Below are 26,831 nucleotides of genomic sequence, written 5' to 3'. Positions count from 1 at the left end.
AGCTTTCTTAGTTTAAAAAAACCCTTGAGGGGACTGACAACTTATGATAGTCTGCTGGATGCTCTCCCAGCAGCTGGGGTATGAAGTTCTTTATTTCCATCACAATATCCACTATACTACCTTTTTAAGTAAGACTACATAGATGCCAGATGGAAACCTTACCTCTTATAGGGAAACCTTCCTTGTATAGGAAAACCTTACCTTAATGGATTCAGCTTTATTGAGCATTATTTAGGCCAGACTCTAACTTAGGTGCATTCAGGAAAGATGGTCTCAACAACAAACACCTGTACAGGATTATTGCCTGTGCATGATTTAATCTCTTATTATGCTTAGCTAGTAAAATTAAGATTGTTATGAGCAGCAGCTTAATCCAACTACATATTCCCACTCTTGAAATATCAATCTCAATTACATTAACACACTAATTCTAGAGTCTCTAAGTCATCAAAATCATCATCATCATCATCATGTAGCTAAATTGATTCAGCATTTGTTCTGTGCCAGACACTATTTAAAGCATTTTACACATAATTACAATTTCATCCTTATGGAAAATCTGTCTGGTGTATAATTTTATTATTTCCACTTATAAATCAGGAAACCAAGGCACAGAGGGTTTAGGTTACTCACCCAAAGTGGCATAATTATAAAGTGGAGGAGCTATGAGTTGATCCCAGGTAGTTTGGGTTCAGAACCTAGGCTTAAATACATCTTGTCATCAGTAATGGAATCTTGCAGTTGACTGATTACTGTGATGGCCTTAATTCTTCACCCCTATCTGCCTTCATGTCCTATCCCCTTCCTGTAATGCCCTCCCACTCTGAGGAGTAGAGATTGTCCTACCCTTGACTCTGGATTCAGCTGTGTGACTTGCTTTGGCCAAAGAGTTTTTGAAAATGTGATACAGGTAGAGACTTGAAAAGTGCTTGCCCCACTCATATTTTTTTCTCCTTTTGCTGCCATGGATCTTAGAACATGCCAACATGCCCAGGCCTACCCCCTGGAGAATAAAACACATGAACAGAGCTGAACTTTCCCAATCATTTTGGCCAAGGCCATCCTATTTCAGCCCACAGCCAGATCTGGAGCCAAAATCAGCAGACTCCTAGCCTACTCACAGCTGACCACAAATGCACACGTGAGCCCTAAGCAGATCAGATAAACACTGTAGCTTTGTGAGCTAAATAAAGGTGTACTGTCACCTGTCGATGAAGGTTTGGGGTTGCTATGCAAACATTGTATGGCAATGATACAAACTGGCAGTAGAATTCAATATAAATGCAATCATCAACAGAAGCACAGCATGCTAAGGGAGCAGAGGGGGTGTGGGAAGAGGATTGCAAGACAGACAACTTGATCCAGACTCAGCACTCAGGGAAAGGGTCCTAGAAAACCTAACATAAAATCTGTCCTGGAGAAATAATTTCTGAAAAGGAAATAGGAAATATATCAAGGAGATATATCTCACTTATATCAAAGGACATCAGGTATGATACAGAAAGTCTTAATTGTAACAGCCCTGTTTCTGAAAAGTTGCATACATATTCATGTGTGACACATCTAATCTCACTCTTAAGATAGTGGAGAGTTCACCACCTAAACAACTTCTAAGATTTTTGTTGTTGTTGTTTTAATGAGAAGAAAGAGATATGGAAAGTGAATTATTTTCCAAAATTATCTACTGCATGTTGACTCCAAGTAGATGCACCTGCATAAAACATAAATCTGTATGTCATTTCAAAATTTAAATAGAACGATTTACACAGAATTCTAATTCACACATGGTTATATTTTGAGTGCCAGATTTGCACACTTCTGATAAAATTCTTAATTATACCTAGAGTTCAAAATATTATTCCTCTTCTGTATGATTTTTTGTTTTAAAAATATCCTTTCTCCTCCAGAAACTGTTTCCCTGAAAAAAATGCCCAAATGCTCCCATCAAAGCTGGAGAAGCACCCCAAAGCAAGCCCAAATTCTCCACCAACTGACCAGGCTTTGGTGATGAAACGCAAGCATATGTGATCATGATTGTATTAGTTAGGGTTCTCTAGAGAAACAGAATCAACAGGGAACACTTGCAAATATAAAATTTATGAAAGTGTCTCACATGACCGTAGGAATGCAGAGTCCAAAATCCACAAGGCAGGCTGCGAAGCTGATGACTCCAATAGATGGCCTGGATGAACTCCACAGGAGAGGCTCACCAACCAAAGCAGGAATGGGACTTGTCTCCTCTGAGTCCTCCTTAAAAGGCTTCCCATGATTGCATTTAGCACCACTAATTGCAGAAGTCACTCCCCTTTGGCTGATTACAAATGGAATCAGCTGTGGATGTAGCCGACGTGCTCATGACCTAATCCTATGAAATGTCCTCATTGCAACAGACAGGGCAGCGCTTGCCCAATCAGATGAACAGGTACCACAACTTGGTCAAGTTGACACCTGTCCCTAACCATGACAATGATATTCTCTGCATGGTCTTTGTTTTTTATTATTAAAGGTATATTGGGAGTTGGGTGAACACCTTATTTTTCAGCACCACACATGAGACCTATTAAATTCTCTCCTACTATTAGTCATAAAAGATGAGCTTTTCTTTGCCTCCCCAAAATCCTTAAATACATGGTGGACAGACTAACCTTGCACTCTGAATTCAATGAGTAAGCAAATACGATCAAAGCACCATGAGCTCTGTGGCAAGCATTGTGTATACAGATAACAGGATGCAGTCTCTGCCTGGAAGGAGCTCGTGGTCTATTGAGAGGAAAAAGAAAAGTAAATGGATAATTAGAATAAAGTGACAAATACTGGCAGTATCTGGAATGCATTTGAAAGCAAAAAGGGAACAATGAATTCTATAGTAGAGAGTAGTAAAATAGCTGCAAAGGGGTTGTTTTATCATTTGAGCATTCTTTATTCTCTCTGTTTACTTGCAGTTTATATGATGGGTAGGTAAATTTTTCTCAAAAGGCCAGAAATGAATATGGCTTTGTGGGCCTTGTGGTCTCTGCAGTAAGGATTCAATTTTTCTGTTGTAGGGCAAAAGCAACATAGACAGTATGTAAATAAATGAATGTTGCTGTGTCCCAATAAAGCTTTATTTATAAAACCAGGCAGCAGGCTGAAATGTGCCCATGGCCTGTAGTTTGCTGATTGTGCTGGTCTGAATCTGTGGTGGACCCCAGAAAAGCCACGCCCTTTGATCCCCATTCAACATTGCTGGGTGGGAGCATTTTGATTGTTTCTATGAAGATGTGATCCACCCAATTGTGGGTGGTAAATTTTGATTAGATGATTTCCATGGAGGTGTGTCTCCACCCACTGAGGGTGGAGTTGCTTGTTGGAATCGTTTAAAAGAGGAAACATTTTGGAAAGAGTACTTTTTTGGTAGAGCCACGTGAAAGCCAGCAGACACCACCATGTTCATCATGTGCCCTTCCAGCTGAGAGAGAAATGTTGAACATCTTTGGCCTTCTTGAACCAAGGTATCGTTCCCTGGATGCCTTAAATTGAACATGTCTATGGACTTGTTTTAATTGGGACATTTTCTTGGCCTTGGAACTGTAACCTAGCAACTTATTAAATTCCCCCTTTTAAAAGTCATTCCGTTTCTGGTATATTGCATTCCAGCAACTAGCAAACTAGAACACTGATCCATGTTCTATGTGATTTTTAAATGTTGATACTCTCAATTCTGGGATTCTTCTCTATTCACTCTATTCTCTCTTCCTAGGCACTACCATTCACCCCAGTGTCTCAAATGCCATCCATTTGCCAAAATCCACCAATTTTATGTGCCTAGACTTGACTACTTTCTTAAAGTCCAGACTTATTTATCTAGGTACCTGTTGAGCATCTTTCCTAGGCTATCTCACAACTCTATAAAAATTAATAGTTGATCTTGTGACCTCTCCTAAGCCTCGTAGCCAGACCTGCTCCTCCAACAGGTACTATCTTTCTATAATTGGCACTTCCATTTATTTTTTTATATATGGTACTTCTATCTGCCTGTTTGTCTAAGCCAGAAAACTGAGAGTCAAACTTAGCATCTCCTTCTCCATTATTCCTCTCATCTGGTATTGATACATAGTTAACTATAGCCCTTAGATAGTGCTCACCTGTGGCCACTTCTACAGTCACAGCCACAACCCTAAGTCACCATTGCTTATGACCTGAACAATTCTTAATGTCTTTATAGTAGGGCTCCTGTATCCACCCTTGTGCTCATCTACTCCATTTTTCAACCACCAGCCAAGTTCTCTTTTTAACAAGATGCCCGTTCATGTTCACGCCTGCTTTAAACCTTGCCAAAGCTTTTTTAGGTTCTGTGGATACACCCAATATTGTATGACTCTTCCCAAAGGACCCTATTTTTGCAGAGCTCTCACACTCTAGCCTCAGCTCAAAGCCATGTGCATTAGTTTTGTATGACTGCCATGACAAAGGACCACAAACTTTGTGGCTTAAAGCAATGCAAATTTATTATCTCAGTTCTGGAGGTCAGTCATCTAAAATGGCTCTCACAAGGCTAAAGTCAATGCATTGTCAGAGATGTGTTCCTTCACAAGGCTTTAGGAAGGAATCTACCTCCTTGCCTTTACCAGTTCTACAGACTGCTCTCATTCCTTTGGCTTGTGGTCTCCAGGTAGCAAATCACATCATTCCAACATCTGCTTCCAAGTCACATCTCCTTCTCCCACTCTCCTGCCTCTTCTTTTCACTTATTAAGGTCTCTGTGATTGGGCTTACCTGGATAATCCAGGAAATTCTCCCCATATCAAGATCCTTAATTTAATCATAACTTCAAAGTCCTTTTTCCATGTAGAGCAACATATTCACAGGCACTGGGAATTGAAACATGGCTGTCTTGGAGGAACCAATATTCTGTCAAGCATGCCATGTCTTCTTAGTGATCATAACATAACACACAGGTCTTCACTTTCTCATCAACAGCAGTTACTTCCTTTCCTTCCTCTAAATCTCTGATATATGTATTCCCTTTCCCCTCTTCTCTTTTTTCAATTCTATTTTTTGGTAAAGTTAATCTTCCTTAGTGTATTAGTGTAAATGCTCCTTATTCAGAGAAACTTTGACATCCTTGCTTGATCCCTTTCAAAAATTGTCAGCCCTGATTTATTTTCTTATACCCTCACTTAATCTTCTGTTTTAACACTTTCCACAGTTAAACTTAAATAAATCTTGACACAGCTATTTTGTTGGAGTCTGGGGTCCTTCATCAGACTTGGAACTCACTGAGGGCAATGGCTGTGTTTCTACACTGCATTTGTGTTTTAATTAGCCCTAGTGCAGTGGATAAATCATTGTACATGCTCATCCATTAAGTGGGTTCAGAGAATTAATGCATTAGTGAACAAATTAAAAAATTAAGAACATATACATTGATATGAATTTTAATGGAATAGTGACAGTTCACAGGTTATCAATGGGATCAAGATAAATCTTAGGGGAGGACATTCTTTTGTAATGTGCAGGTGGCAGTAAGTGAACCTAAAATGTTCATGGACAAGAAATAGCTGGTTATGCTGAACATGGCACTTAAAGATAAAATAGACACTAGATCCTAAATTACCTGCAGCAGGTAAGATACTCTCAGCTGCAAATTATGCAAGTAAAATAAAGCTAAACATAGAGAGTAAGTAATACACAGTTCAAGTAATCCAGGCTTCTAATTATTTACAGTAAAAAATGTCTTAAAAAAAGGTAGATCAAGTTCTGGTTCAACGGTTCAAAGAGCCTGAGGCACTGGGCTAGACTCTTTCTCATTCTCTTGGCTTTTCTTTCATTGTTATTAGATGTCTGCCATACCAGAAAGCACCACTGGAAAACTCCATGATTACCTCAATCATCACTGGAATACTCCATGACTACCAGCAAGCAGCACTGGAATACTCCATGTTACTAGTAAGCATCACTGGAATACTCCACGACTACCAGCAAGCATCACGGGAATACTTCATAACTAGCACACACATCACTGGAATACTTCATAACTACCCAAGCATCACTGAAATACACCATGAGTACCAGCAAGTATCACTGGAATACTCCATACCTATCAGTAAGCATCACTGGAATACTCCATGACTTCCAGTAAGCAGCACTAGGATACTCCATGACTACCAGCAAGTATCACTGGAATGCTTCATGTTACTAGCAAGCATCACTGGAATACTCCATGTCTACCAGCAATCATCACTGGAATACTCTATAACCACCACAGATGTCACTGGAATACTTCATGACTACCACAAGCATCACTGGAATACTCTATAACTACCAGTAAGTATCACTGAAATACTCAGTACCTACCACGAGCATCATTGGAATACTCCATGACTTCCACAAGCATCACTGGAATACTCCGTGATAGTGTTCCATATGTAGAGGTCTGGAAGCAAGCCAAAGGGCCGTCTTTTCAAGGTCTCATTTTTTGTGAGGGAGATAAAATGTTTTCAGAAGCCCCTAGTAGATTTTCCCTTCTGTTTAGGGTTGCCAAATTTATCAAATAAAAATATAAAACACTGATTAAATTTGAATTCTGGGTAAACAATGAATAATTTTCAGTTTTGATAATTTGGATATGTCTATAGTAAAATTATTTATTATCCAAAATTCAGATTTCATTTGGCTTTATGTATTTTATCTTATAACCCTACTATAGTTTCATTAACAGAAGCAGGGTTATATGCTTTCTTCCAGACCAGTCACAGATAAATAGTAATACAGCTTCCTGGCTAACTTTGATTGATGTTTCTGGAGCCTGGCCACACTGCCAAAATAGGGGGAGTTCGTGAGGATGAGGAGGGACTGATTGCTATATGGGCAGCCAACTGTGTCAGCCACAGGTATTATTTTTTTTAATAAAATTAAAAAGGCAATTTTATTTTACTCTGTAGATAATGTGGAAACATGGAGGGATTTAAGCAAAGAAATGGAATAATTACTTTGGAAAAAACAGATTTTTCTCTGGTTATATGGCAAAATTAGAAAGAAGCTATGAGGTTATTACATTTAATGTCAAAGAATGATATAGGGAGTAAAGTTAAACAATAGAAGAAGGGATATAGAGGATATGATATGTGTAAGAGAATTAAAGATGCAGATTTATTTATTATAGTTGACAAGACTTCAGCCTCTGGAGTTGAAATGTTTGGCTATTAAATGTCTATGTCACCATGGACAAGTTTCTTCACCTAACTGCCATTTGTTTCTTTATCTGTAAATATGGAGATAATAAAATATATGTGGTTTATTGTGGACATTCAATGAGGTGATTCATGTAAAGTGCTTAGAAAAGAGAGGGAACATAATACGTGTTTACTGAACATTAGATGCTTTTAACATTTTGTTTGTCACTGTTAGTTTTCTTACTATTTGGATTATGGCTGATTGGATATGGCAGTGAGGGAAAGAGTTCAAAGATCCACCCTACACATCTGCTCCCCCCCCATCTTCTCCATTTCAGGTCCTGACCAGACAACTCCTAACCTCTCTGACAGTTCAGATAAAAAACTTTAGTGTCACCAGTGTCTCCTCCTTCTCTCACTCCCATATTCAGTTCACCAGGAAATCCTTCTGGCATTGCATTTAAAATATATCCCCAGTGCAGCCACGGCTCATCTCCTCTGCGCAGGATACTGTCAGGAGACAATTGCAAACACCATTCTCAGTGTTTTCCCTGCTTTCACACTGTTGCCCCACTAAAATCCTTTCTCGACACAGGAGTCAGAGTGATGAGAAATAAAGGCAGACAATGCCATTTCTCTGCTCAAAACCTTGCAGTGGTTCCCATTTTACTTCTAGGCACCACCAGCACTCCAGGAACAAATCTGTTTAGGACTGTGAGTCTGGTTAATGCCTCTGTCTGGAGCATTCTTCCTTCAAGTAACTAAATGCCAAATCCTTAACCTCTGTGAATCTGCTCTAATCACATCTACTCCATGAGGCTTATCTCGAGGACCCTATGGATGATTTCATCCTATCACCATTTCCCAACCTACTACTCAGGATACTTCTTATCTCTTTGTTTTTGTTTGTCTTGTAACCCTTATGATGTCCTAAAATATTGTATAATTTACTTATTCATTAAAATTATTGTTTATTGAGATACTTTTCTCCCTCACTAGAATATCAGCTATATGAAGGCAGACGTCTTCATACATTTTGTTTAGCACTCAAAAATTATATATATTAGGTGTTTAATAAATAGTTTTAATATGTATATCAAGTTCAGGTGGTGCAACGGTGGCTCTGTGTCAGAATTCTCACCTGCCATGCAAAAAATAATAAGAATAAGAATATATATACCAAGTTCATATCTTGTGTGGCTGCATAGTTATCATTCATTCTCGTCACTCTTTACGTATTAAAAACAAACTTTTTAAATGTTTGCTCTGTACCACACACATCAGGAATTGCTTTATGCATCATCTCATTGATAAGAACCTGGTGACATGAATCCTTCCAAAGCGGTTCAGCACAATGGCTCGGGACAGTGGTCAGGGATATAGCGCAGCGGAAGAAATCTCAGGATCTTCGGCCGTGATGCATGGATTTGAACCTTGGTTCTGCATTTTTTAGGTATGAGGCCTTGTGCAAATTCATAACCTCTCTGTGCTTCAAGACCTCAGGTTTTTTTTCATTTGTGTAGCTATGGATACTATAGTACAGCTCCATGAAATGTGGTGATGATAAAAAAGTCAACACGTGTAAAGTTTTTAGGATGACATCTGGAACAGAATATGTGGTAAACAAATGTTATTTATATTATCATTATTAATATTTTATCAATTTTGCAACTTATAAATCTAAAATTGGCTTAGAGGAGCCAATTAATTTGGTCAAGGTCACCTAGTTTATAAGAGCCAGTCAGGACCTTGACTCAAAAATGTGCTCTTAACCACCATGCAACAACGAACACAAGAGGGAGAGCCCTTTGAGGGGGAAATATAATGAGTTGGAATGTGGATTTTCTGTATCTTCACCACAGGATATTTTCCACCTAAATTTAGACTTCCTAGAGAATACTGAATCTCTCACTATATATTTAATTCCTTCTCAAAGCTAGTATGAAGCAGACTTGCTCTTTGGAAGAAGACAGCAGGGTTCATATGATTATTTTCCTGGCCTTTGCCAAAAGCCAGTCATTTAAGAGTCTTTGTGGCACACGACCAACTGCTTTATATATCAGCTGCTCTGTGAAAAAGTTGGAAATGTGATAGATTTGCTGACAAGCATATTTTCTGTTTGATGTGCATAATTTTTTTGCAATGATAAAAATAGAAGCAGCTAAGAGTTACTGAGTGGCTTGTTTCTCCTTCTGTCTCTTGAATATTTTGATCTTAAGAAAGAGAAGGTATGCACATTTTCACCTGTGCTTCCAGTTTTAGTTCTCACCGCATGCCTTACTTCATTTGAAAATAAAGTATTAACACCTACTATGTGCAAAGTTGAGTGCTAGTTGCCTTGGGGCAAATAGAAGAGTATCAAATATTGTATTGCTATCTGATAAAAATTGGAAGGGATGTATTTGTCAAATCTGGTATTTAAACCTTAGAGAAAGCCTAAATCCTGCTTTTTCTCTCCTAGAATCTTTTCCCAGTGACCAAAGTGACTTTATTGCATTGTAAATCTAACTATGCATCTCTCCCTTATAAAACCCTTTATTGGCTTCCCATTAGAGTAAAATACAAAATCTTTGCTGTGACCAGGAGTATCATTGAAGATCTTGCCTGCTTGTTTCTCCTAGCACACCCCCAGCAATCTCCACTTTATTCACTCCATTCCTCCTCACTGGACATTTTTTTTTCTAACTCTCAAGCTTTCTAAGCTATTTCTTGACTCAGGACGTCTGTATTTTCGGTATCTTCTTTTCATTTACAATTCTTTTCATTGTATGTTCTTCTCACAAATTGTCACTGAGCTAATGCTTCTCAGTGTTTAAAAGCCAGCAATATGTTTTTGCTTTTTAAAGTCTTCCCATAATACATAATTTCCATTAAAGGCAGAAGTTATGCCTCCCCTTTTCCATGTTCCAACTCAATACATGCCACAAAAATGACTGTTGCTGACTGACCAATTTATTAACTATGAATATATCTTTAAAACTAATGAGGAATCCTCAATGCCAACAATGAATCTTGAGAAACGTCTATGGGCTTCTTTGAAAGGGAGCAATCATGCAAGATTGGTTATCATTGACTGCTTTTTTGGAAAAAAATCCTCTGATTTAAATCTTGAATAAGTATTATCATAGTTAAATATTTAGTGTTTACTACATGTCACACAATATTCTAAACCTGTTTTATGGATAGATGTATTTAATCTTTACAAAAGCACAGAGAATTAATACTAAAATTATATCTCTTTACAAGTGAGAGGACCAAAGCACAGAGACCACAGGGCTAATAAGCAGCAGAGCAGAAAGTGGGACAAAAAGAGGATGTTCATCCTGGAGGAGGGAAATGTGTGATCAAAGGCAGAGGAGAGGGTGGGCAATGGTGGCTCAGTGGCAGAGTTCTTGCCTGCCATGCTGGAGACCCAGGTTCGATTCCTGGAGCCTGCCCATGCCAAAAAAAAAAAAAAAAAAAAAAAACAGCAGAGAGGGGAAAGGCAAGGCAAATAGGCAGATAATTATAGGGAATTGTGTTTGACCAGAACCTAGAAGGTGAGCAAGAGAAATAAATATCTGGTTGAAAAACAGGTTGGAATCAGGTCATGGAGGAGCTTGAACATCAGCCTGGGAGGTTGCTGGTTTTATAGAAAACAAAAGGCATTGAGGGATATGCAACTATGTGATGTTATTAAGAATTACTGATTGTACATGTAGATTGGAATGATTTCTAATTGTTTTGTTAATTCTTTTTTTAATTAATAAAAAAAAGGCATTGAGGGAATTTGGAGAAGAGATTGGCATGACTAGAACTGGGCTTTATAATGACTCATTTGAAAGCTTAGTTGCAGAAGAAAGAGAATGGAAGGGAGTCTAGAGTCTGGGAGAATAATTAGGAATTATACAAGTTCAGGAAAGGGGTAGCTGATGTGTATTATACTGCTAATAGCTTATTTGCCCAAAGTATTTTGATTTGAAATATCTCATTGGATTCTAGACAATACATGAATTGCCAAGGTCTGTATTAACATTGTATTAGTTTGCAAGCTGCCAGAATACAGTATACCAGAACTGATACAGCTTTTAAAAAGGGGGATTTAATAAGTTACAAGTTTATAGGTCTAAGGAAGTGAAAGTGTCTAAGTTAAAGCACCAAAAAATGATTACCTTCACTCAAGAAAGGCCAATGGGTCTGCAACACCTCATTCAGCTGGGTAGTCACATGGCTGGCATCTGCTGGTCCCTTGATCCTGGTCTCCATTACTTTCAGCCTCTGTTCTGGTGGAAGTTCCTCACTTTGCTTCTTCGGGGCTGGCTTTCATCTTTGGGCTTCCCTTGACTCTGTCCAGGTTCTGGTTTGCTTAAAATCTCATGGCAATGTCTGCTGGGCTCCAAGCATCTCTAAACATCCCTGTCTCTGTTCTCCATGTGTCTGCATCTGCGTCAGTTCTGCTGTGAAGTTTCTGTTGGCTCTGAGGATTCTGTCATTTCTGTAGGTTCTGTCACTTCTAACTCTCTCCAAAATGTTCCTTCTTTTAAAGGATTCCAGTAAACTAATCAAAGTGGAGTTACACCTCCATTTAATCAAAGGTCACATGTACAATTAAGTGTGTCCCATCTGTATGGAGGAAATTTAATCAAAAGATTTCAACCTATAGTATTGAATCAGGATTAAAAGAAATGGCTTCTCTGCCAAGATTTGGATCAAAAGTAAAACATGGCTTTTCTGGGGTACATAAGAGTTTCAAATTGGCACAAACACTATTTTATGAATTAAAACAACTAAATTTGAAAAATGATGGTCAGAAAAGGCAAATGATGCAAAATGTTCCAGACCAATGATGACCTGAAATTGGAGATTTTCAAAAAGTCTTTAACCAAGGTCAAAAATTGTGAGTTTTAATCTTAACTCTGTGCCTCCAAGCTACTTTTCTTTAGACAATTAATTCACTCTCCTTTTACCTCAGTTGTATATTGCGCTTCTGAAAATAAATAAGTCAATACATGTAAAATGCTTAGACCAATGTTTAGTATAGAATAAATCCTCTTAAATATTTTATTGTCTGAGTGTCATGATAATTTTTCAGGTGATGCCATCCCTTTTACTAGATAGGAGAACTGAATACACACTCAGTACTCTACCTCAGAAGTATGAAAACCAGGAGACAGAAAAGCCCTTCTGAAGCATAACAAATGCATTTTCACACTTTATGGAAAATGTGCATGTTATTTCAGCAAGGAAAAAGTTGTGATAATTATTAAGTTCCCATATATGAAAATATGGCAAGGATAATGGGATGATGGAGAAGTTGTCAATTTCCTTGAGATTCTCACTTCAGTGATCCAAGCCTAGTTCAAGCCTTGATCCTTGAGAAGACGCCCTGTCAATATTTCTACTTGTCTCCTCTGACCTCTACAGCTGCCACTGCCCCTTTGATGTGATTTGGGAAGGGTACAGGAAAGCCTCTAGATCAGATCGACTCCAGTATTTTATTTTTTACTAGCTGTGTGACCCTGGCAAGTGCTTTAACCTCCCTGAGCTTGCATTTCCTCATACATATGAGCATGATTATTTTTATCTTTGAAGAATTTTAGAATTAATAATTCAACATGCAAATGCATGGTATCCAGTAAGTGTTTAATAATTATGATAATAATAAAACAGTAACCATTTGTTGGTACATATGGGTGCTCTAGATATTTTATGCAACAGATGTTGTTAATTCTTGGTGGATAAAAGGATCATCTTGGCATACTGCTAATACGGTTATGCTATTTTCCCTGCCTAAACTTTACCGATTTTAGCCATTCTGCAATTCGTGCTGGTAGTTCTCCCTGATCTGCTGCATCTACCCTATCCCAAAGGATGTTGTCAAGATGCCAAAAGACACAGCCAAGAGTCAAACTAAGTGTACAACACATAACCATCATTCGCCAGTTTCAACACACCAGCTACATAAACTTGCTGAAACGCAATATCCGAATCTGAAAATTGAGGATAATGTATTGGTTGCGATGATGTAGTGAGGTTTAAAAACCAATACAGGGCAGATAACACAAGTTGTTAGTCCCCTATCCCTTCTCATCACGCTTTCTTGTTCTGTCTCTGTGTTGTCAGGAGGCATGATTTCTCTTTAGCTCTCTCAGAAGATATTCCTAATTCTTTTTGACACTCAATGCAAAGCCTGGGAGGCATCAACAAAACAAGAGCTAATGAATGAATGAGCTTGGGCTGGGTCTGGGCAGAGCTTTCCTAAAACTTTCAGGGGCCCTTTAGGGATGAGTACTCATCCAGGATAGGTTCATTCATCTGTGTTATTCAGACATCCAGTTCCTTCCCTTCTCCTTCAAAGTAAAAACAAATGCTTTACAGTGGCCTTCAAGGCCCTAAGCACTCTGCACACCACCCCCCAACGTCACCTCTCTTAACTCACCAGCTGTCTCTCTTTCTTATTTTGTTCCAGCCATCCTAGCATCCTTGCCTTCTCTCCTTCACCTCCTTTATGTTTTTACTTAAAAGTCACAGTCTCATTAAGGCCATCTGATTTCCCAATGGAAAATTATAATCTCACCTAAATTCCCTTTGACCTTTTCCTTTTTTATTTGTCTCCATAGTAATTTTTGTCATCTGACCTACTATTTATTTTACATAATTTCTTGTTCATTATATCCTACTGTCCTCTAATCTGTAAGGGACTGGGCTTTGTCGGTCTCTTTCTTTTTACTGTGTCCAGCATGTCATAGTTACCCTATAAATAGTGCTTAGCTAATGAATGAACAGATGCACTCAAAAGTGTGCATTCAGCATTCAGGTTGTGTAAGTGGAAATACTATGGTGGGCATGTATTAGGCTTTGTCCATAGCCAGTTACGTGAAATCGAAGAAACTGATGTTAGCCAAAACAATTATTTAAAAAAGCTTATATAGCAATCTTTGGTGATCTTTTGCCTATGGCCCCCCATATCTTTTCCTTGCCCTTACCTGATCTGGAACGTTTGAGAGGGAAACTGCAACCTCCAGGTTTCTGGCTGAGTTTGGTTGACGAGAGGCAGTAGCATGAGTTTAGACATCAGGAGAAAGAAGGGCAGGGCCTGAAGAGTCTTTGACTGTCCCAGATAGTGGCGACATTTCTTCTATGCAGTGAAACCACTAAAAAGTGGTTTATTCTTGTCTATCCAATCTAAGCTTCCTGGTTTTTCCTTTTTAATGGCATTACCTGGGTTGCCTCACATTCTGCTATTTGTTTTGCAACCTCTCCATCATCTGTGCAACCGATTTGTTTCATTATACTTTTTGCTTTGAAACCTGAAGGGGTTGCTGGCTTTGCTTGTTTCTTTGTTTGCATTTATTTTTCTGCTTAAATTCTGATTGATTTGCCTTCATCACAGTGTTCTTACTGGAAGATACAGTGGCTATGAAAACATATAACAGGGCCTTTGACCAAGGGAGTTGGCCAGAGAGATGCTTTCCTGGGACAAAGATACATTATTCTTTAAAAAGGGGAGACCAAAGAGGAGTCAACAGGAAAAGCAAGGGTGCTGTACTATTCAGACATAGGAAATGGAGTGTGTGAGGTTGTATACCAGGAGGGAACTGGTATCTCCTAGTAACAAGAGCATGGCACTGGATCTGGGGCATATAGAATGAACAGATAAGGAGGCAGCAAAGGTCAAATATTCTGGATCTCAAAGGTCATGTTTAGGTATCCATCCTACAATTCACAGAGTTCCTTAGAAGGGTGTCAACCAAGGAAGTTCAGGTTTGTTGCTTCATCTGATTTTTGCCTATAAAAATGACTAATTTAAATAGATTATGCAAGCCTTTTAGCAGCTACATGACTGAATGGGAGGCTGCTGCTGTCATCTAGGCATGAGTGATGGTGGTTTGGATGGATGGTGGGAAGAGAAGGGAAGAGAAAAGCAAGGAGACCTCCAAGGCCTGGCACCTCTCTCCACTTTTCCCTTTCCTCCCCTGTATGCAGGCAATGGCTCATTTGTCACTATGATGGGTGGCCACTGTCAACCTTCCCTGCTTTATTTTGTGTGTGTTGCCTGAACGACCTCAGCCAGAGGAGGCTCTGAAGACAAAAGAAAGGTGGCCAGGAGAATAAGTGCTTGCCTTCACCCTCATCTCTCCACAAACCAGCTCAATAAAAGGTTCAAAATAGCACAAAGCTGTTAGGAAAAAGTAGCCAAAATGTTCCTCTTGCTATCTTTATGCAGAGGTAAGCTGCTACAGATTGTGCCACTTCTGACTGTTCTAATTCTGGCTCTATACCTCCCAGGTGAGTTGACTTAGTTTCTGTTTGGCTCATGTCTATGTCTCCTGGGTGCTTCCAGGAGCTCTATGAAGCTCTATGAAGGTTCTGGTGCCTTACTAAGAACTTTGGGAATGACTTCTAGTGCTCCCTTCAATATTCCTTGTGGTACAAAAACAGTTCTTTGCCATGACAGGAATATGGGACCAAATGATATAAACTAATAAATAGTGTTATTACAAGCTTGGTGAAAGAGGCTTAGGCTTAAAGACAGATTTCCTTTTTCTTTGTGACTCTGGAAAGATCAATAAAGAAGCAGAGAGGACTTTGTTTCATTGGTCTAATGTTATTCATGTACATTGGATATTTGTAATGAGACAGTCATGTTATCTAATTTAACCCTCACAGTAACCCTATGAGGAAGATTATTTCCTCCATTTTTGCCAATAAAGATGTAAGCTCAGAGAGATTAAGGAACCAGCATGCAATCACACAGCTGATAAGTCATGGGGAAGGATTGAAGCTCAGGCCATTCATTGTCTTTGAAGGTTTTGCTCTTCATATAACCACCCCAAGCCCAGCTAGTCCAAGAACATGAGATCTGGAGCCAAAGGGATATAAATTACGTGGCTACTTCTCTGTTTTGCTGGTTCTTTTATGTTTGGAAAACAGCTTGTCCTCTCTGTGCCTTTGTCTTCTTTATCTGTGAAAAAATATTAATGACCTTTTCCTTGAAAGTATAGGGTTCTATGAGATGCTGGATATTGAGAGTGATTTTATGGGATAATGTGTAGAAAATACGTAGGCCACCAGCTCTAAGTGGTTTCCACTCACTCCCCACATTCATATAAACTTAGAACCTCACACATTGTAAGAGCTTATGTTTCTCCTAGGGAGGCCTTGCTTCCTTTCTCTTTAAAATATTTAGATGGTATTTGCTCTCTCTATCTTTCAGGATCAAATGAGATTATTACCTCGATATAATAAGTATACCGGAAAAACACAAAACAGCAGAATATTATGTGGGTGCTAAAGATTACTATTGTGACTAAATTATTTTAATTCTATAGACATTATAAAGAATGAGTAATTGAATGTCATGTACTAAATTACCTAGTATTTTCAACATTATTTGTTTGTTTATAGCTATTAATTTTATGATCCATTAGTTATTTTTACATATAAGAGAAGTGTGCATTCTTTCTAAGAATTGTTGAAGCTAGCAGAGAAAATAAATTTTTAAAAATGTGCTGTAACTCGTATAGCTAGTTTAAGCTAAAGCCCTAATACTATTGCGGTAGCTTTTCTTCATCATTTCACAATCAGTATTCCTTATGCTGGTGATCAATCCTCCATTTCCGGGTGATTGCCCTATTAATGGCAGAGTGATGAGAATGGAATTAAATATTTGCACTAGGGGCTATGCTTAATTGAGTTCCTTCTTTGCTTTTTGCAAGCTTTAGGTTTTGAAATTAAAGCCAACAAAAATGATGCCATTTGGAAATATGGCTAAAATTAGAAGTCTTTTAAATATGTTAGAAATTCTACAGAGATTGGGACTCTGAAGTATCATGTTCAGACATATGGTGTAATTTTAGAAGAAAAGCATGGCAATTCCTTTCTAATTTTAAAAATAAAATCCGTCCAAATTATATTGAACCCTCACTTTTCCAGGAAACTGTGCCAAACATAGGAGTGAAATTAAATGCAATATAAACCCTAAAATAGTTGAATGTGTAATATTATCTGACTTAACCTACACAACATCTTAAGGAAGGTGTAATCATCATCCCTATTCGTGGATGACACAAATGAAGTTCATTCGTTCATTTAAATTCTAATATTTTTCATGATCTATTTTGGGGGAAATACTGGACTTGGCACTAGGGATATATCTCTAACTAGTATATTTAAGATCTCTGCTATGCATCTGCTATTGTGGTATGGATGAAAATAGGAAGTTATAGACAATAACTAGACAGGTATCTGGGGATTGTGTTAAACAGTGAAGGTTGAAACTAAGCCAGCCATGGCAAGATTCTGGGAAAAAGCATGGCAAGCAGAGTAAGCAGCAGCAGAAAAGAATTATAAAAGGGAGAGGAGAAACAGAGAGGAGGCAAGAATGGCTAAAGTGAGTAAGTAAGGAATATGGTGGGTTACAATTCCAGATAGATGGTAGGTAGGGCCAGTTCCTGCAAAGCTCTGTACGTGATGGCAAGGAATTTAGATTTTATTCCAAGAATAGAGAGAAGGCATTGAAGGGTTTGGAGCAGTTTGGTTATTTAATAAGAATAAAAAACTTGCTGGCTACTATTCGGCTCCTATATGGCTACTTTTCGCTAGCAAATGGACAATAGTGGGCAAGAATGGAAAGAGAGAAGGAGATAAGATGCCATTGAGTTGGTCTATGGGAATCATGATGCCAACTTGTCCTAGGACAGTGGATGAGAGATGGAGATGAGACTCAGTATGCTCTAGATAGTTTAGATAGATTTTGTGGATAATATGAAAAAATGGTATTAGATTGACTATGAGGTGATAAGAAAAAGGTATGAATTAAAGGTAACTTCTACTTAAATGATTTTTCTATTTGTTTTTCCCTTTGGGCATGGCACAGGAGATATTAAGTGACCCACTTGGCTAGACTACATTTGAAATATACAACTGAAGACATTGAGTAAACAGTTGGAAATATAAATTAGAGACAAGGAGATGTTTGTCTTGCAGCTCCAGATTTGGGCATTCACTTTATCATTGTTACTTAAAGGCAAGGCCCAGTATAAGATCCCCCAAGGAGAGGGTTCACATAGAAAGATGATAACTTATACCTAAGCCATGAGGTTAGAAACCAAAACAAGGTAAATAATTTGCTCAACATTTCATGCCTAATAAGTGGCAAACTTAAGCCCTGTCTGACTCCAAAGCCCATACTTTTATGTTTTACTGCTTATTAGATGATATTTCAAATGAGCTTTAAAAATGAATAGAGTCCTTAAATGTACAAATTTAAAAATGTTTTTGCATGAGGAAGAATAAAGGAATGTCAATACTGCAGGGTATTGAAAATAGATGGTAATTAATATTTTAGAACTTCAACTTATGTGTGAGACTATAGCAAAAAATGTTTATTTGATACAAAATTCGTATTTTGACTATTGCATTTCCTAATATAACTTATGTGGACAGCTTAATTGAACACCATAATGAATGGAACCTTGAGTAGGGCATGAGATTTTGTTGTTTTGTCCAGAGTGATGCCTCGATAAATCCCAGAGTGATTTGAGCAGTGAGTAAAAAAGTATTTGCAAAGTCCCCTTGAAGGAATGGTGAGAAAGGGGGAAAATTCAACTTCCTCAAGTGGAGAATTCTTGATATTTTCACAAGCAATGGGGACAACCAAAGCAATAGGCTGAGCCCCCAATCTTGGGGTTTGTACATATGAAACTTAACCCTACAAAGGATAGGTTAAGCCCACTTAAAATTAGGCCTAAGAGTCACCCCCAGGAGAACTTCTTTGTTGCTCAGATCTGGCCTCTTTCTCAGCCAACAAAACAAACAATCTCACTGGTCTCCCCCTCTCTACATGGGACATGACTTCCACGGGTGTGGATGTTCCTGGCAACGTGGGACAGAAATCCTAGAATGAGCTGGGGCTCAGCAATGAGGGATTGAGAAAACCTTCTGGACCAAAAGGGGGAAGAATGAAATGAGACAAAATAAAATGTCGATGGCTGAGAGATTACAAACAGAATCAAGAGGTTATCCTGGAGGTTATTCTTACTCATTAAATGGATATCACCTTTTTAGTTAAGGTGTAATGGAGAGGCTGGAGGGAACTACCTGAAAGTGTAGAGATGTGTTCCAATAGCCACGTTTCTTGAAGAATATGACTGTGTGATTGTGAAAACCTTGTGTCTGATGCTCCTCTTATCTACCTTATTGACAGATGAGTAAAACATATGGATTAAAAATAAATAAATAATAAGGGGAACAAATGTTAAAATAAATTCAGTAGATTGAAATGCTAGTGATCAATGAAAGAGAGGGTAAGGGGTATGGTCTGTATGAATTTTTTTTCTGTTTTCTTTTTATTTCTGTTTCTGAATTGATACAATTGTTCAAAGAAATGATCATGATGATGAATATACAACTATATGATGAAAAAAAAAACCAAAAATGAATAGAGTCTTGATATCCAGGGATGCTGAGAAGGGCACTACAAGCTGAGGGAATCATTATGTTTATGGTACGAAAGTTGAAAAAGGCAGAGAGTTAACAGAGAATGGTGATTTTGTAGTTCAGTGGGACATCAGTACAAGGTGATTGGAGAAACAAGTTAGGGAATGAATCCATCAAATGGGTAGGGCAACACAAAAGCATCTATCGTCTTCTTGTCTCCACTGACCAGGGATTGATTAAATATAGATAAATTTTCTAACATGCTAATTCTGAAATATAGATAATCAGGCATGAGAAAATTTTATTGTCACTTATATGTGAGATTGCATATGAAAGGGATTTAGCATTTGTTCTTTGTGACTCCCAAAGATAGAATAAATAAGAGATATTTTTCATGGATTCAGATTTACATATAACTAACACAATAATTCCTTTTTTTTTTAACCTCTGCAAAGAGAAGTGTTTCAAGGTCTCAGTTATTATAAGTGTTCAAACACTCATTACATTCAGATTTCACCTACTGTCCTAAATTTTTTTAATTGTCTTACCTTTCAAACATCTAATATTTGACCAGCTTTTCTCTAATATTAGCAAGTTGTTTATTCTTGCCCAAGCTACTTTTTGAAACTTTTAGTAATTCATCCATCTCTTATCTAATTCTACATTTAAATGCATTTTTGACATATGTGAATAGAATAAGATAAAATATACTTTCATCTCTACTTGAATGTTGTGTGTTCATGGCTTGGTAGATAAAAATTTGTTAGGAGAGAAGACAGACTAAAGCATATAACTTTATATCAATCCAATTGGGCAGAAGGATAAAGAAGATGTAAAAACAAGGAAAAAATAATGAAATTTGAGTTTACTGCAATTATGAGACAATATATATGCAACAGATGACATTATTGTCATCTATTTTTAATGGTGCTTCAAAATGTGGTAGCTATAGACATAATAATAATTGCAACCATTACTACGGATTGTTTCACAGTTCTCTTTGTTTTGTTGTGCTGCAAAATAAAAGCAGCTATATTTATAAATGAGATTAACTTGGTTTTAAGTTTTACTTGATTACATGAAGTTTTGCTAAAATTTTAATTGTTATAGATTGATGTTGGGGAAAAAGCATGAGATTTGGAGTAAGAAATAATAATTTTTGAGATTTTGTAACCACAAATTACTAATAATGTGCCCCACCCTCCAAAAAATAAGTGGAACCTTCTTTTGACTCAGATCCTTATAAATTGAGAATAATACTAGCTTGTTTGACCATAGAGATAGTGTGAAGTAATAAATTAATGATTAGGATGTCTTTTAAGCATTTAATAACATTTCCTCCATTCATCCATTAGCATGGGATGGGATGAGAGAAACCTTTAGTATTAAAGTGTTGGGTTCATTTGGAATGAATACGTTTAGAGAATTTAAAGTTCTGGAGTCAATTTTTCCACTTGATTTTGTTCCTTGGAAACAAAGCAACCAAATTCAGACTCTGCTAGAAATTCAATAAAATTTAACCACCTAAGTTAGAAGGTTGATTCTGAAGGCAGAGTTAAGGACTAGCAAAACAGGACAAGATTGAGAGTGAATGAATGTGACTTCATAGGAGTGTTGGGGGAAGAGTGGAGGAAAAGATATGGGTAGATTGGGACGTGTGAATGAATGGTATAAATTTGTGGGTGTGAATAAGTGTGCATTTATTGTGTGTGTTTATTGTGTGAGTATGGGGGGAGAAAATACCAATGAGAGGAGAACAATGACATAAGCAGGCAAATGCATTTGAAAAGTATTTACATAGCATAACTAGCTCCATAAAAGCAGAATGACAGGACAAAGTGATGTCATGGATCACATGGACACTCATTGCCTTCCACCTTTTGGGGATGAGGAGTTACCTGTACAAGGCTAGGTAACCAGCAACCATGCATAGGCTCAGACTACTCTGGAATGAAAAGACGGCACTCATGCTACCCACAATTGGCTTAAATTTTACCCACAAGGAGCAAAGAAGCACAAGGAAGGGAATGAAGGTGGCCAAAATTTAGCACACAATTTTCTTGCCCAGCCATGGGCACAAATTGGAGCTACCTCATCCTGGGCAAAGCAGTGTGTATATGACTGTACATGTGTGTGTATTTGCATGTGTCTTAGTTTGCTAATGCTTCTGGAATGTAATAATATACCAGAAATGGGTTTACTTTTTTTTTAACATGAGCAGGTACCAGGAATCGAACCTGGGTCCTCTGGCATGGCAGGCAAGCATTCTTGCCTGCTGAGCCACGGTGGCCCACCCGGTTTACTTTTATAAAGGGGATTTTTTAAGTTACAATTTTACAGTTCTAAGGCCAAAGATACGTTGATTCAAGAAGACGAATGGCATCTGGAACACCTCTGTCAGCTTGGAAGGCATGTGGCTGGCATCTGCTAGTCCCTTGGCTTCAATTTTCAAACAGCTTCCCCAGGGGCATTTTATTTGTGCATCTATAAATGTCTCTGTGTCTGACAGCTCTGAGCTTTTTCTTACTGGTTCCCTCTTAAAGGACTCTAGTAAGCAGATTAAAGCCCACTTTAAATAGGCAGAGAAACATCTCCATGGAAACCACTAATCAAAAGTTTCCACCCACAAATGGGTGGGTCATGTCTCCATGGAAACGCCTAATCAAAAAGACCCCACCCAAATAACAAGTCTGCTCCCACAGGATTGGACCAGGAAAAATGACATGGTTTGTCTGGGGTACACAACAGCCTCATACCAGCACAGTGTGTGTTTTCTCATGTGCATTAAGTGCTTTATGGGCATGGATGCCCTGTATATCACACCAGTACCACTGTTCCATTGTCTCTTCAGACCACAGGAGGGAAATGAGCAAGATGATGGGCACGTTTCATATGAAGAGCCAGCAGGCCCTCTCTACATGTATAGATTATGAGGCATGACTATTCACTTATAAGACAAAGAAAAATAAGAAGGACCAAATTTCTTATGGCAGACCTTTGGAAAGAAGATAGGTCAAATTCATCCAACAGGTTTGCCTTTTCACTAAGAATAAATAATTCCCATAGAATCACGAAAAGATAGCATAGTGTGGCTTTTCCATAAAAATACATATGTGATCACTTTTAAGTTACTTTTGTATAAAAAATACAGTTCTGATTATACGTCCAGCTACCATCCATGTCCTATGCTCTTTGCTGACAGACCAGGCTTAATGTGTTTGCAGATTAACCATATTTAACTAAGAATGGGTCTGCCTTATTTTCCTTTTTTTTTTTTTTTTTTACCTAAGATAATCAATTTCATGTTTTATTTTTTTTTACTCTTTTTTTTATTTTTTATTTTATTTTTTTTATTAATTAAAAAAGAATTAACAAAACAATTAGAAATCATTCCAATCTACATGTACAATCAGTAATTCTTAATAACATCACATAGTTGCATATTCATCATTTCTTAGTACATTTGCATCGATTTAGAAAAAGAAATAAAAAGACAACAGAATAAGAATTAAAACAATAGAAAGAAAAAAAAAACAAAAACAAAAACAAAAAACCTATACCTCACATGCAGCTTCATTCAGTGTTTTAACATAATTGCATTACAATTGGGTAGTATTGTGCTGTCCATTTCTGAGTTTTTATATCCAGTCCCATTGTACAGTCTGTATCCCTTCAGCTCCAATTATCCCTTCTCTCTTTTTTTTTTTTTTAATTAATGGAAAAAAAGAAATTAACCCAACATTTAGAGATCATACCATTCTACATATGCAATCATTAATTCTTAACATCATCACATAGATGCATGATCATCATTTCTTAGTACATATGCATTGGTTTAGAAGAACTAGCAACATAACCGAAAAAGATATAGAATGTTAATATAGAGAAAAAAATTAAAAGTAATAATAGTAAAATCAAAACAAAACAAAACAAAACAAAACAAAAACCTATATCTCAGATGCAGCTTCATTCAGTGTTTTAACATGATTACTTTACAATTAGGTATTATTGTGCTGTCCATTTTTGAGTTTTTGTATCTAGTCCTGTTACACCGTCTGTATCCCTTCAACTCCAATTGGCCATTATCTTACCCTGTTTCTACCTCCTGTTGGACTCTGTTATCAAGGACATATTCCAAATTTATTCTCGAATGTCTGTTCACATCAGTGGGACCATACAGTATTTGTCCTTTAGTTTTTGGCTAGACTCACTCAGCATAATGTTCTCTAGGTCCATCCATGTTATTACATGCTTCATAAGTTTATCCTGTCTTAAAGCTGCATAGTATTCCATCATATGTATATACCACAGTTTGTTTAGCCACTCTTCTGTTGATGGAGATTTCGGCTGTTTCCATCTCTTTGCAATTGTAAATAACGCTGCTATAAACATTGGTGTGCAAATGTCCGTTTGTGTCTTTGCCCTTAAGTCCTTTGAGTAGATACCTAGCAATGGTATTGCTGGGTTGTATGGCAATTCTATATTCAGCTTTTTGAGGAACCACCAAACTGCCTTCCACAGTGGTTGCACCCTTTGACATTCCCACCAACAGTGGATAAGTGTGCCTCTTTCTCCGCATCCTCTCCAGCACTTGTCATTTTCTGTTTTGTTGATACTGGCCATTCTGGTGGGTGTGAGATGATATCTCATTGTGGTTTTGATTTGCATTTCTCTAATGGCCAGGGACATTGAGCATCTCTTCATGTGCCTTTTGGCCATTTGTATTTCCTCTTCTGAGAGGTGTCTGTTCAAGTCTTTTTCCCATTTTGTAATTGGGTTGGCTGTCTTTCTGTTGTTGAGATGAACAATCTCTTTATAAATTCTGGATACTAGACCTTTATCTGATATATCATTTCCAAATATTGTCTCCCATTGTGAAGGCTGTCTTTCTACTTTCTTGATGAAGTTCTTTGATGCACAAAAGTGTTTAATTTTGAGGAGTTCCCATTTATTTATTTCCTTCTTCAGTGCTCTTGCTTTAGGTTTAAGGTCCATAAAACCACCTCCAGTTGTAAGATCCATAAGATATCTCCCAACATTTTCCTCTAACTGTTTTATGGTCTTAGACCTAATGTTTAGATCTTTGATCCATTTTGAGTTAACTTTTGTATAGGGTGTGAGACATGGGTCTTCTTTCATTCTTTTGCATATGGATATCCAGTTCTCTAGGCACAATTTATTGAAGAGACTGCTCTGTCCCAGGTGAGTTGGCTTGACTGCCTTATCAAAGATCAAATGTCCATAGATGAGAGGGTCTATATCTGAGCACTCTATTCGATTCCATTGGTCGATATATCTATCTTTATGCCAATACCATGCTGTTTTGACCACTGTGGCTTCATAATATGCCTTAAAGTCAGGCAGCGCGAGACCTCCAGCTTCGTTTTTTTTCCTCAAGATGCTTTTAGCAATTCGGGGCACCCTGCCCTTCCAGATAAATTTGCTTATTGGTTTTTCTATTTCTGAAAAATAAGTTGTTGGGATTTTGATTGGTATTGCATTGAATCTGTAAATCAATTTAGGTAGGATTGACATCTTAACTATATTTAGTCTTCCAATCCATGAACACGGTATGTCCTTCCATCTATTTAGGTCTTCTGTGAATTCTTTTAGCAGTTTTTTGTAGTTTTCTTTACATAGGTTTTTTGTCTCTTTAGTTAAATTTATTCCTAGGTATTTTATTCTTTTAGTTGCAATTGTAAATGGGATTCGTTTCTTGATTTCCCCCTCAGCTTGTTCATTACTAGTGTATAGAAATGCTACAGATTTTTGAATGTTGATCTTGTAACCTGCTACTTTGCTGTACTCATTTATTAGCTCTAGTAGTTTTGTTGTGGATTTTTCCGGGTTTTCGACGTATAGTATCATATCGTCTGCAAACAGTGATAGTTTTACTTCTTCCTTTCCAATTTTGATGCCTTGTATTTCTTTTTCTTGTCTAATTGCTCTGGCTAGAACCTCCAACACAATGTTGAATAATAGTGGTGATAGTGGACATTCTTGTCTTGTTCCTGATCTTAGGGGGAAAGTTTTCAATTTTTCCCCATTGAGGATGATATTAGCTGTGGGTTTTTCATATATTCCCTCTATCATTTTAAGGAATTTCCCTTGTATTCCTATCTTTTGAAGTGTTTTCAACAGGAAAGGATGTTGAATCTTGTCAAATGCCTTCTCTGCATCAATTGAGATGATCATGTGATTTTTCTGCTTTGATTTGTTGATATGGTGTATTACATTAATTGATTTTCTTATGTTGAACCATCCTTGCATACCTGGGATGAATCCTACTTGGTCATGATGTACAATTCTTTTAATGTGTTGTTGGATACGATTTGCTAGAATTTTATTGAGGATTTTTGCATCTGTATTCATTAGAGAGATTGGTCTGTAGTTTTCTTTTTTTGTAATATCTTTGCCTGGTTTTGGTATGAGGGTGATGTTGGCTTCATAGAATGAATTAGGCAGTTTTCCCTCCACTTCGATTTTTTTGAAGAGTTTGAGGAGAATTGGTACTAATTCTTTCTGGAACGTTTGGTAGAATTCACATGTGAAGCCATCTGGTCCTGGACTTTTCTTTTTAGGAAGCTTTTGAATGACTAATTCAATTTCTTTACTTGTGATTGGTTTGTTGAGGTCATCTATGTCTTCTTGAGTCAAAGTTGGTTGTTCATGTCTTTCCAGGAACCCGTCCATTTCATCTAAATTGTTGTATTTATTAGCGTAAAGTTGTTCATAGTATCCTGTTATTACCTCCTTTATTTCTGTGAGGTCAGTAGTTATGTCTCCTCTTCCATTTCTGATCTTATTTATTTGCATCCTCTCTCTTCTTCTTTTTGTCAATCTTGATAGGGCCCCATCAATCTTATTGATTTTCTCATAGAACCAACTTCTGGTCTTATTGATTTTCTCTACTGTTTTCATATTTTCAATTTCATTTATTTCTGCTCTGATCTTTGTTATTTCTTTCCTTTTGCTTGCTTTGGGATTAGTTTGCTGTTCTTTCTCCAGTTCTTCCAATTGAACAGTTAATTCCTGCATTTTTGCCTTTTCTTCTTTTCTGATATAGGCATTTAGGGCAATAAATTTCCCTCTTAGCACTGCCTTTGCTGCATCCTATAAATTTTGATATGTCGTGTTTTCATTTTCATTTGCCTCGAGGTATTTACTAATTTCTCTTGCAATTTCTTCTTTGACCCACTCGTTGTTTAAGAGTGTGTTGTTGAGTCTCCAGGTATTTGTGAATTTTCTGGCATTCCG

General features: G+C 37.5%; 1 long non-coding RNA gene across 1 annotated transcript in view; it reads left to right on the top strand.

Annotated features, from left to right (window-relative positions):
* LOC143663474 (uncharacterized) overlaps positions 1-8,622 on the top strand; it is a 45,044-nt gene extending 36,422 nt beyond the window's left edge. Inside the window, exons 2-4 of the long non-coding RNA XR_013165945.1 lie at positions 5,820-6,306; positions 6,727-6,872; positions 8,439-8,622. This is a non-coding gene — a long non-coding RNA (uncharacterized LOC143663474). The remainder of the gene's footprint in view (positions 1-5,819; positions 6,307-6,726; positions 6,873-8,438) is intronic.
* Positions 8,623-26,831: the final 18,209 nt, after the last annotated feature.

The sequence above is a fragment of the Tamandua tetradactyla genome, chromosome 19 (assembly GCF_023851605.1).
Source record: "Tamandua tetradactyla isolate mTamTet1 chromosome 19, mTamTet1.pri, whole genome shotgun sequence".
Lineage (NCBI taxonomy): Eukaryota > Metazoa > Chordata > Mammalia > Pilosa > Myrmecophagidae > Tamandua > Tamandua tetradactyla.
This window is presented reverse-complemented; position numbering and strand designations above follow the sequence as displayed.